Source organism: Scyliorhinus torazame, chromosome 24, assembly GCF_047496885.1.
Source record: "Scyliorhinus torazame isolate Kashiwa2021f chromosome 24, sScyTor2.1, whole genome shotgun sequence".
NCBI lineage: Eukaryota > Metazoa > Chordata > Chondrichthyes > Carcharhiniformes > Scyliorhinidae > Scyliorhinus > Scyliorhinus torazame.
In genome coordinates this window covers 42,991,945-43,002,770 of record NC_092730.1, presented here as the reverse complement: position 1 = coordinate 43,002,770, position 10,826 = coordinate 42,991,945, and the positions used below count along the sequence as shown (strand labels likewise).

The 10,826-nt window shown below is 47.5% G+C and overlaps 1 non-coding gene across 1 annotated transcript; it reads right to left on the bottom strand.

Moving 5' to 3' along the window:
• Window positions 1-406: 406 nt before the first annotated feature.
• trnag-ucc (transfer RNA glycine (anticodon UCC)) lies at window positions 407-478 on the bottom strand. Its single transcript has one exon. It is a non-coding gene; the product is annotated as a tRNA-Gly (tRNA).
• Window positions 479-10,826: the final 10,348 nt, after the last annotated feature.

Genomic DNA, 10,826 nt, shown 5'->3' with positions numbered 1-10,826 from the left:
GCCGGTAGCTCCTGCCTGCTGGCTCCGCCCAGGGAGAACTGTATAAATATGCATGCCGTCCAGTGCCCTGCCATTTCGCCAGCTGCAGCAGGAGGCCTCGCATCTGACTGTAATAAAGCCACAGTTGTCCACAACTTTAGTCTTTGTGCAATTGATCGTGCATCAAAGATGAAGTAAAAATGCTGTTATTTTTAACTTTTGTTTGAGGGCTGGCGCGGGGGGCGGGGGCGGGGGCGGGGGGGGTGGGGGGGGCGGGCGGGGGGATAGTCGAACACTGTCCACATTGAAACCACGTTAAAAACGATAAGTACTTATTTCATTCCCCGCTGTATTTGCGTCTAAATTCTGAGTGAGAAACTTTCTCTTCCTCCGTTTGAAACAGGCGCAAAAATTCCCAATTTATTATTGCGATGGCCGGGAATCGAACCCGGGTCAACTGCTTGGAAGGCAGCTATGCTCACCACTATACCACCATCGCTCACTGACTGGAGACGTGTCCTTTTGGTTCTTTAGATCAGTTTGATTAACTGTTTCTTATCAAGTACTTACTTTGCGTAAGTTATTTCACTCCAATTTAAAATGCTCCTGAATGAAAGTGTCCGTGTCGCATGGCTCCTGTTCGGCCAGGAGATGGCACCAGTCCACAATAAATGTACATTCTATGTGTCATTACATAGGACACTTACTCTGGCCTGAGACCTTAACTCGTCCTGTGTCCTGATGCTGCCATTTTCACCCTGTTTAAGTAATCATAGAATGCCTCCAGTGCAGAAGGAGGCCATTCGGCCCATGGAACCGGTGCCGACCCTCGGGAAGAGCACCAGATTTCGGCCGAAACGCACCTAACCTTTCGAATACGTCAGGATGGCCGAGCGCAGGTCGCAGTCTCCTCTGGAGGTCAGGGCTCGAATCCCACTCCTGAAATTGACTTTTCCTCCGCGAGGCACCATCCAAACCTGGAACCCCTCCCTAACAGCACTGTGTGTGTACATACACCATATGGACTTGCAGCGGTTCCAGAATCCCCTCACCGCCCATTCTCGCGGTCAATTAATGATAGATTGTAAATGTTTGGCCGAATCAGCGACAATCAAAGCCAGAGCCCTTGTGATTAGCTGAACATCCTCAGACTCTGTAGCTTCGTCCGGTAAAGTGTCTGTTCCCTAAAGAAAAATCTGGACTCAAATCCCAGCCCAGCCTTATTCCGTTTGACCACCTGTGCGATTGAGAACTTCCTCCACAACAGGGGGAAATGTGTTGGATTTCTAGTCGGAAAATATGCCTTTTGCAGGTTTAAATTCAGTAGAATATCTACAGAGATTGTAACGCAAGTACTGATTTTAGCTGCCATCATCCAGTTGTTAAATCTTTCCACTAGAAACCCATTGGATTTTCCCCTTTGACTTGAGTCCTGCTCCCAGAGGATCAGTTCAGTATTTTCAATAATATTATATTTTGAATGCTCTGTGTCCAGAGAATTGTGACGCTGAAATTGCTCACACTTCTCTCCATTGTTATCTACTCTGCAGGTATTGACTACACCGTCTAATGGAGACATGCTCGCAGGGCTGTGAGAGAGGCTTTCTTTCAGGCGTGAGGCCTCTTTTGGTCCATCAACAGCAACCGGATGCCTGCAGAGAAACTCGGAATACCGAGCCCCTCTTCCCAGGATGGACTTAATCAGGGACAAGATGTTGTTTGAAGAGGGAATCAAAGGTCTGAAGAATTGGTCTGAGATTCCTGGCGTTTTGTGAAGAGAACAAGATGGTGGAGCAATGTGACAATAGCAGGATACGAGTTTGGGATATTATCCAGTCTGTGCTGGGGGGCCTGCGGGAAGGACGTTGTCTTGTCTGCCCACCCAAGCTGAATGTTGGGATTGAGGTGGTGATCAGATTCCGAGAGGAGGGTGAAATCCTTTCACTGAGTTTCAAGCTCACAGTTCGGTTGAGTGTCTTGAGTTACAGGAAGATACAGACGGGATGGTCAAATGGGCAGAAAAGTGGCTGATGGAATTTAACGCTGAAAAATTAGGTGTGATCATTTGGTAGGGGGTTTTCGCAGTAACTTCATTGGAGTGTTAATATAATCCTATTTGTGACAATAGAGAATATTATATTATTATTATAGGATTAATGTTAATGGCCTGACACTGGGAAGTCCTGAGGAACAAAGGGACCTTGGAGTGTTTGTCCAGAGATCTCTGAAGGCAGAAGGGCAGGTTAATAGGGTGCTGGAAAAGGCATTTGAGATATTTGTCTTTATCATTCGGGGCATGGATTACAAAAGCAGAGAGGTCATGGTGGAGTTGTATAGAATGTTGGGGTACCGTGTGCAATTCTGGTCACCACATTATAGGAAATATGTGACTGCACTGGATGGGGTGCAGAGGTGATTCAGCAGGATGTTGCTTGGGATGGAACATTTAGGATATGAAGAGAGGTTGGATAGACTTGTTTTCTCTCTCACGCAGGAACAGAGATGACTGAGGGGTGATCTCATCGAGGTGTACAAGATTATGATAGGTATAGACAGGGCGGATAAGGAGCACCTATTCCCCTCAGTCACAAGGGGACACTATTGTTCTGTGATTCTGTTACAGATCAGATCTTGGAGGTCTCGCTGCTGTATTCCCAGGAGGCGGTGGTCTGATTCGGAGAGCAACAGCTTCCATCGAGGACGGGGTTCTCAATAAGAACAAACTGGAGGTGTGGGATGTTAGAATCTGCTCAGCACTGATTCATTTTTATTCATTGTTGTGTCCTAGAATAAACACGTGGATTGTAGCGGTCCATTAAAAACAAAAATAGAATTCGGAAATTTCTGGCCAGTAACTTCACCATGTCCACGTTACATCACTCAGCATCCTCAGCTGCATCACATCTGGTCCACGTTTCCTCAGCAGAGAGCATTTCACAGCAGAGAGTACATTTCCACTGGAGAGATCGCAGTTTCTCAGCAGAGAGCACAGTTCACGGCAGAGAGCACAGTAACACAGCAGAGAGCACAGTAACACAGCAGAGAGCATAGTTTCGCAGCAGAGAACACAGTACCACAGCAGAGAGCACAGTTTCACAGCAGAGAACACAGTACCACAGCAGAGAACACAGTACCACAGCAGAGAGCACAGTTTCACAGCAGAGAACACAGTCCCACAGCAGAGAACACAGTCCCACAGCAGAGAGCACAGTTTCACAGCAGAGAACACAGTAACACAGCAGAGAACACAGTAACACAGCAGAGAGCACAGTTTCACAGCAGAGAACACAGTAACACAGCAGAGAACACATTTCCACAGGAGAGGTCTCTCTCTGATACAGTGTGTGAGTTCTCCCTCAATGCTCTCACCTTCTGAACTATTGCTCACGTCCCACTCCCATGGTGTTGAAGTATTTCCCATCAGTCCGTTCAGAACAATCCTTCAGCTGATCTGTTGGAAATGTAATTTGCTGACAGAGACTATATTTCCAACATTTCACAACTGGCTGCACATCTGGACCAATGGACAAATCCAACCTTTTTCCGTTAGTTGTTGCAGATGTTAAAGGTCCATGAGGTGGTTTGGTGAAGTCAGGTCATTTGGCGAGTTGGCCGAGAGGTGAAGGTGATGCGCTGCTAATCCACTGTGCTTTGCATCTGCGGGTCTGAATCCATCCTCCTCGATGATCAATTTGCTGCATCTCCGCGTTGGGCCACTTATTGAGGGCGCCCTGATGATTCATTCAGTGTATCCGGAACTAGGATGGAGTTTAGATTCGGAGTTCAACAGGCCTGAGGAGTGAATCTTCTTGCACCAATCTCTGTACCGACATTCCTAATCCTCTGTCTAATAATCGATTTAAATCACGACACCAGCTTTGGGCAGGAGTTTGGCACCATGAAAACATGCGGCTTCAGAAACTCCAAAACAGACGCCAGCTTCATCTGGGGCACTGCTGGCAGATTTTGTCTTTCCAGAACCGGCCGCCCAGCCGTGAAATCAACTTCATCAGGTGACCTCATTACACTGTAAGACGGAGGAGCAGAAGTGGCCCATTGGGCCCATCCTGTCTGCTCCACCATTCAAAGAGGTTATGATTGACCTGATATAATATTCAAACCCACTTTCCCGCCTTATCCCCATAACCCTTGATTCCCTTACTGATTTAATCTTGCACATATTAACTTCCCCAGCCTCGACAAGTATTCGCTTAGAAACAATGTTTCCACAGATACACTATACTCTGAGAGAACAAATTACTCATCATTTCTGATTTAATTGGGCGGCCCCTTACTCTGAGATCATTCCCTCTGGTCCTAGACTCTCCCACATGGAGAAACAACCTCTCAGCATCCACCCTGTCAACGCCCCTGAAAATCAATTGAATCAGTGAATTTGAATGGTGAGCTTTATTCCCTGTCCCAAAGAGTATTTCAGGCCTCTGGATTCCCAATCCAGTGAGATAATCTTTCATCCCTCTGAACAAAAAACAGTTGATTCAGCTCATTATTAAACATCTTGGGCCAGTGGGCCGATGAATGGCAGATGGAGTTTAATTTGGATAAATGTGAGATGATGTATTTTGGTAGCTCAAATCAGGGATTGACCTAATCAGTTACTAGTAGGGAGTTGGGGAGAATTACAGAACAAACAGATCTAGGAGTACAGGTTCACAGCTCCTTGAAGGTAGTGCCGCAGGTGGATAGGGTGGTGAAGAAGGCATTCGGAATGCGAGGTTTTAAGCTCAAAATGTTGAATACAAGAGTTGGGGCGTCTTGTTCAAGTTGCACAAGACATTGGTAAGACCACACATGGAATATTGTGTTCAGTTCTGGTCACCCTATTTTCCGAAGGATATTGTTAAACTAGAAAGAGTGCAGAAGTGGTTTACAAGGGTGCTACCAGGACTTGATGGTCTGAGTGAAAGGTAGAGGCTGGATAGGCTGGGACTTTTTTTCCTGGAGCGTAAGAGGCTTATGGATGATGTCATAGAAGTCTATGAAATAATGAGGAGCATAAATAAGGTAATGAGGAGCATCTGGAACGGGCTGCCAGAGGCAGTGGTAGAGGCGGGTATCATTTTATCTTTTAAAAATCAGTTCGACAGTTACATGGGCAGGGTGGGTATAGAGGCATCTGGGCCAAATGCGGACAAGTGGGACTAGCTTAGTGAAAGAAACTGGGCGGCATTGACAAGCTGGGCCGAAGGGCTTTTTCCATGCTGCCAACATCTATGACTCTGTCTGTCTGCCTGACGACATTAGAATTTCCTCCACAGAATTGTAGTGAACCGATTGATACATAATATTTTATTCTATACTTTATCCAAGTCAAACAGATACTGTGGATTCATCAGGGGATAAACAAAATACTAGGATGAGAGCGAATTGAATGAAAACACTGTTAGAAGGAATTATATTCCATAAAAAGCCCTGCAATGCTTGGATGGAAAGGTGGAACTATGAGCTGAGGAAGGAAAACTCGGCTGTCAGCAAGTTCCACCGGATTTCTGTATAAAACGACCGCGACAGGACTCGAAACTGCAATCTTCTAATGTCATCATTAAATTCATCGAAGTCAGACGCCTTATCCATTAGGCCACGCGGCCACCGCCAGTGGTGTGCGAGCCAATGTTTATCCCATGTGAATAAATACTGTGATCATATCTGTTTCCATAGAAACCAGTAAAATGCAGAAGGAGGCTATTCGGCCCATCGAGTCTGCACTGACCCTCCAATCCTGCACCCCACTCATGAGAGGGGAGGGACGGATTTCAGGGGTTGGAATGGGGGCCAGAGTTGCTCCATCGGACCCAATATTCCAGTAGAGGGCAGGTGCGTGAGCTTTCGGAGGGTCAGTACATACTCGTTGTGCCGAATGGTCTTCATTTGCACAATAGGGATTCTCTGATTCTATGACAGCAGCGGGTTTAGGTGGCGAAGCCCTTGTGCCATACTGCCCACTCCTGACACCATGGAGAAATTCTGATCTCTCAAAGACTGGCGACCAAGGACGTGTAACAAAAAATAATTTATTTACTGTTTGAGCAGCTGCTCCAGGCTTGTGCTCTGAGCGCGATCCGGGGAGAACACCTGATCATTTTAGATGCGGGACACGTAATCACGTGACCATTCGGTCTGCACAGGCCTCCTTCTGTGCTGCCAGTTTCTGTGATTGAATTGCTTTAATTTGGAGCTGGACTGGGAGGTTCGGTGCTGTTCCATGTAAAGCAAAAATGAACTTCTAGGATATTTCCAATGTAACTTATTTTCTTCCGCAAACAATTGAATCAGTGAAATTGTGCGTTTCGGGAACTGGGAGTTTCGAGTCTCTCAAGGCTTCTCTCCAAATCCAATGGTCATTTGTGAGGTAGATTCAACCGCTCCTCACAGAAACACCGGGGCACCGTTCATCGCAGGAATGCAAGACCTTCCTGCAGTGATTCCTGGCCGGTTTTATAATGTTTTGTATGTTTTATAATGTTTAATGAATGACCTATTGAACCGAGCTGCGATGGTCGAGTGGTTAAGGTGTTGGACTTCCCCAGCAGGTTCGAGCCCTGCTCCCAGCGACTGTGACCGAAGAATTAATCGGAATTTTAGTAAACGGTTTGACACAAGGTTCGCTGCTTAGCAAATTCTAATGTCCTCAGGAAGAGGGATAATAATATTTCTGACAGCAGCCCGGCTAGCTCAGTCGGTAGAGCATCGGACATTTAATCCCACGGTCGTGGATTCAAGCCCTTTATTGTTTCATATTGGGCTCAAGCCCCATATTGGGCGCTTCCATCTCAGAATGTTGAGCTGACCGAACTGTTTTGATAACAGGAATACAAGGTTCTGTCCCTGGACTGGGAATCTAGAGGCCTGAACTAATCTTTCATGACAAGATTTGATAAATCTGGAATTGAAATTTCGTCTCAGTAATGGCGGAGAAAGGTTCTGATTCAGACGGATCACATTTCCACAACTGGGAACATATTTACACAACAGGGAATGATTTGACCCAACCACAGTGAAGATCTGTCACCGGCACAGTCACGGTTCCAGGACAGAGAGGACAGTTACACAGCAGAGAGCACAGTTACGCAGCAGAGAGCACAATTATACAGCAGAGAGCGCAGTTACTCAGCAGAGAGCTCAGTTACACAGCAGAGAGCACAGTTACACAGCAGAGAGCACAGTTACGCAGCAGAGACCACAGTTACGCAGCAGAAAGCACAATTATACAGCAGAAAGCTCAGTTACACAGCAGAGCGCTCAGTTACTCAGCAGAGAGCACAGTTACGCAGCAGAGAGCACAATTATACAGCAGAGAGCGCAGTTACACAGCAGAGAGCACAGTTACACAGCAGAGGGTGCAGTTACTCAGCAGAGAGCTCAGTTACACAGCAGAGAGCGCAGTTACTCAGCAGAGAGCTCAGTTACACAGCAGAGAGCACAGTTACACAGCAGAGAGCTCAGTTACACAGCAGAGAGCACAGTTACACAGCAGAGAGCGCAGTTACACAGCAGAGAGCACAGTTACACAGCAGAGGGTGCAGTTACTCAGCAGAGAGCTCAGTTACACAGCAGAGAGCGCAGTTACTCAGCAGAGAGCTCAGTGACACAGCAGAGAGCACAGTTACACAGCAGAGAGCTCAGTTACACAGCAGAGAGCACAGTTACACAGCAGAGAGCACAGTTACTCAGCAGAGAGCTCAGTTACGCAGCAGAAAGCACAGTTACACAGCAGAGAGCGCAGTTACTCAGCAGAGAGCACAGTTACGCAGCAGAGAGCACAGTTACGCAGCAGAAAGCACAGTTACACAGCAGAGAGCACAGTTACGCAGCAGAGAGCACAGTTACACAGCAGAGAATGCAGTTACACAGCAGAGAGCACAGTTACACAGCAGAGGGTGCAGTTACTCAGCAGAGAGCTCAGTTACACAGCAGAGAGCACAGTTACACAGCAGAGAGCGCAGTTACTCAGCAGAGAGCGCAGTTACACAGCAGAGAGCGCAGTTACTCAGCAGAGAGCTCAGTTACACAGCAGAGAGCACAGTTACTCAGCAGAGAGCTCAGTTACACAGCAGAAAGCACTGTTACACAGCAGAGAGCGCAGTTACTCAGCAGAGAGCTCAGTTACGCAGCAGACAGCGCAGTTACTCAGCAGAGAGCTCAGTTACACAGCAGCGAGCACAGTTACACAGCAGAGAGCGCAGTTACTCAGCAGAAAGCACAGTTACACAGCAGAGAGCGCAGTTACTCAGCAGAGAGCACAGTTACACAGCAGAGAGCGCAGTTACTCAGCAGAGAGCACAGTTACACTGCAGACAGCACGGTTACACAGCAGAGAGCACAGTTACACAGCAGAGAGCACAGTTACACAGCAGAGAGCTCAGTTACACAGCAGAGAGCGCAGTTACTCAGCAGAGAGCTCAGTTACACAGCAGAGAGCGCAGTTACTCAGCAGAGAGCACAGTTACACAGCAGAGAGCACAGTTACGCAGCAGAGAGCACAGTTACACAGCAGAGAATGCAGTTACTCAGCAGAGAGCTCAGTTACACAGCAGAGAGCACAGTTACGCAGCAGAGAGCACAGTTACGCAGCAGAAAGCACAGTTACACAGCAGAGAGCACAGTTACGCAGCAGAGAGCACAGTTACACAGCAGAGAATGCAGTTACTCAGCAGAGAGCACAGTTACACAGCAGAGAGCACAGTTACTCAGCAGAGAGCTCAGTTACACAGCAGCGAGCACAGTTACACAGCAGAGAGCTCAGTTACACAGCAGAGAGCACAGTTACACAGCAGAGAGCGCAGTTACTCAGCAGAAAGCACAGTTACACAGCAGAGAGCGCAGTTACTCAGCAGAGAGCTCAGTTACACAGCAGAGAGCACGGTTACACAGCAGAGAGCTCAGTTACACAGCAGCGAGAACGGTTACACAGCAGAGAGCACAGTTACACAGCAGAAAGCACAGTTACACAGCAGAGAATGCAGTTACTCAGCAGAGAGCACAGTTACGCAGCAGAGAGCACAGTTACACAGCAGAGAATGCAGTTACTCAGCAGAGAGCACAGTTACGCAGCAGAGAGCACAGTTACGCAGCAGAGAGCACAGTTACACAGCAGAGAATGCAGTTACTCAGCAGAGAGCACAGTTACACAGCAGAGAGCACAGTTACGGAGCAGAGAGCACAGTTACTCAGCAGAGAGCTCAGTTACGCAGCAGACAGCGCAGTTACTCAGCAGAGAGCTCAGTTACACAGCAGAGAGCACAGTTACACAGCAGAGAGCACAGTTACTCAGCAGAGTGTACTGTTACACAGCAGAGAGCGCAGTTACTCAGCAGAAAGCACAGTTACACAGCAGAGAGCGCAGTTACTCAGCGGAGAGCACAGTTACACAGCAGAGAATGCAGTTACACAGCAGAGAGCTCAGTTACACAGCAGAGAGCACAGTTACACAACAGAGAATGCAGTTACTCAGCAGATAGCACAGTTACGCAGCTGAGAGCACAGTTACGCAGCAGAGAGCACAGTTACACAGCAGAGAATGCAGTTACTCAGCAGAGAGCACAGTTACGCAGCAGAGAGCTCAGTTACACAGCAGAGAGCACGGTTACACAGCAGAGAGCTCAGTTACACAGCAGAGAGCACAGTTACTCAGCAGAGAGCTCAGTTACGCAGCAGCGAGCACAGTTACACAGCAGAGAGCGCAGTTACACAGCAGAGAGCACGGTTACACAGAAGAGAGCTCAGTTACACAGCAGAGAGCGCAGTTACTCAGCAGCGAGCACAGTTACACAACAGAGAGCGCAGTTACTCAGCAGAGAGCACTGTTACACAGCAGAGAGCGCAGTTACTCAGCAGAGAGCACAGTTACACAGCAGAGAGCACAGTTACACAGCAGAGAGCACAGTTACACAGCAGAGAGCACAGTTACGCAGCAGAAATACATTTAATTGCCTATCTTTGTGCAACAGAAAACCCCGTTTTCCTAAATAACCAGTTTGTCCATCTCAGTATCTTGCTGGTTTGCACTGCACCTCTTCTGTGTGTCATTGTGTGTGTGTGTCCTGATAGTCTCTTCCTGCTTTTCTGTGTGTCTTCCTCTGTCTGTTACAGCCGTGCTGAAGTTCCGTGTTATTGTCCAGCCAAAGTGAGCTTCACAACACTTGGGTGTTCGTTTAAAAAAATTGTTATCTGGCTGCCTCAGAGCAGTAATTGCGAACACGGCGGACCTAAGGAGCGGAGTGGCGCAGCGGGAGCGTGCTGGGCCCATAACCCATAAACCAACCTCTGCTATTTATATTCTCACTCACACCAAAAGTAAACATGTCGCTATCACCGTGCATCCGCCTTTTCTTTTCAGTAAATTAGTATCAAAGTGTTGCTTCCAGTGTGATCCGGCCATTTGTCATTTCACATCACTGTGAAGCTCAAAGTAACGAAATCGGGAAGCTCTTCAATTGACTCTCCCTGAGGGAAACAGACAACATCTGCTGTGGTGTGTGAGTTTTATTGGTGCCAATATCACATCTCCACTGACTGAAATGGGTTATGTTTTATTAACACAGTCATATCATTTGATAAAGATAGAACCAGGAGTTTTCCAATGTTTCCAATTCCTTTAACAGAGCGAAGGGGAAATGTTTATATAATAACTTCCAGGAATACCCCACAGAGGGGTAATAAGGACAAGGTAAGGGCAGCACGGTAGCATAGTGGAATTGCTTTGACAAAACATTGAATTTTGGACACTAAAGGCAGTTTATCATGGCCAGTCCACCTAACCTGCACATCTTTGGACTGTGGGAGGAAACCAGAGCACCCAGAGGAAACCCATGCACACACGGGGAGGA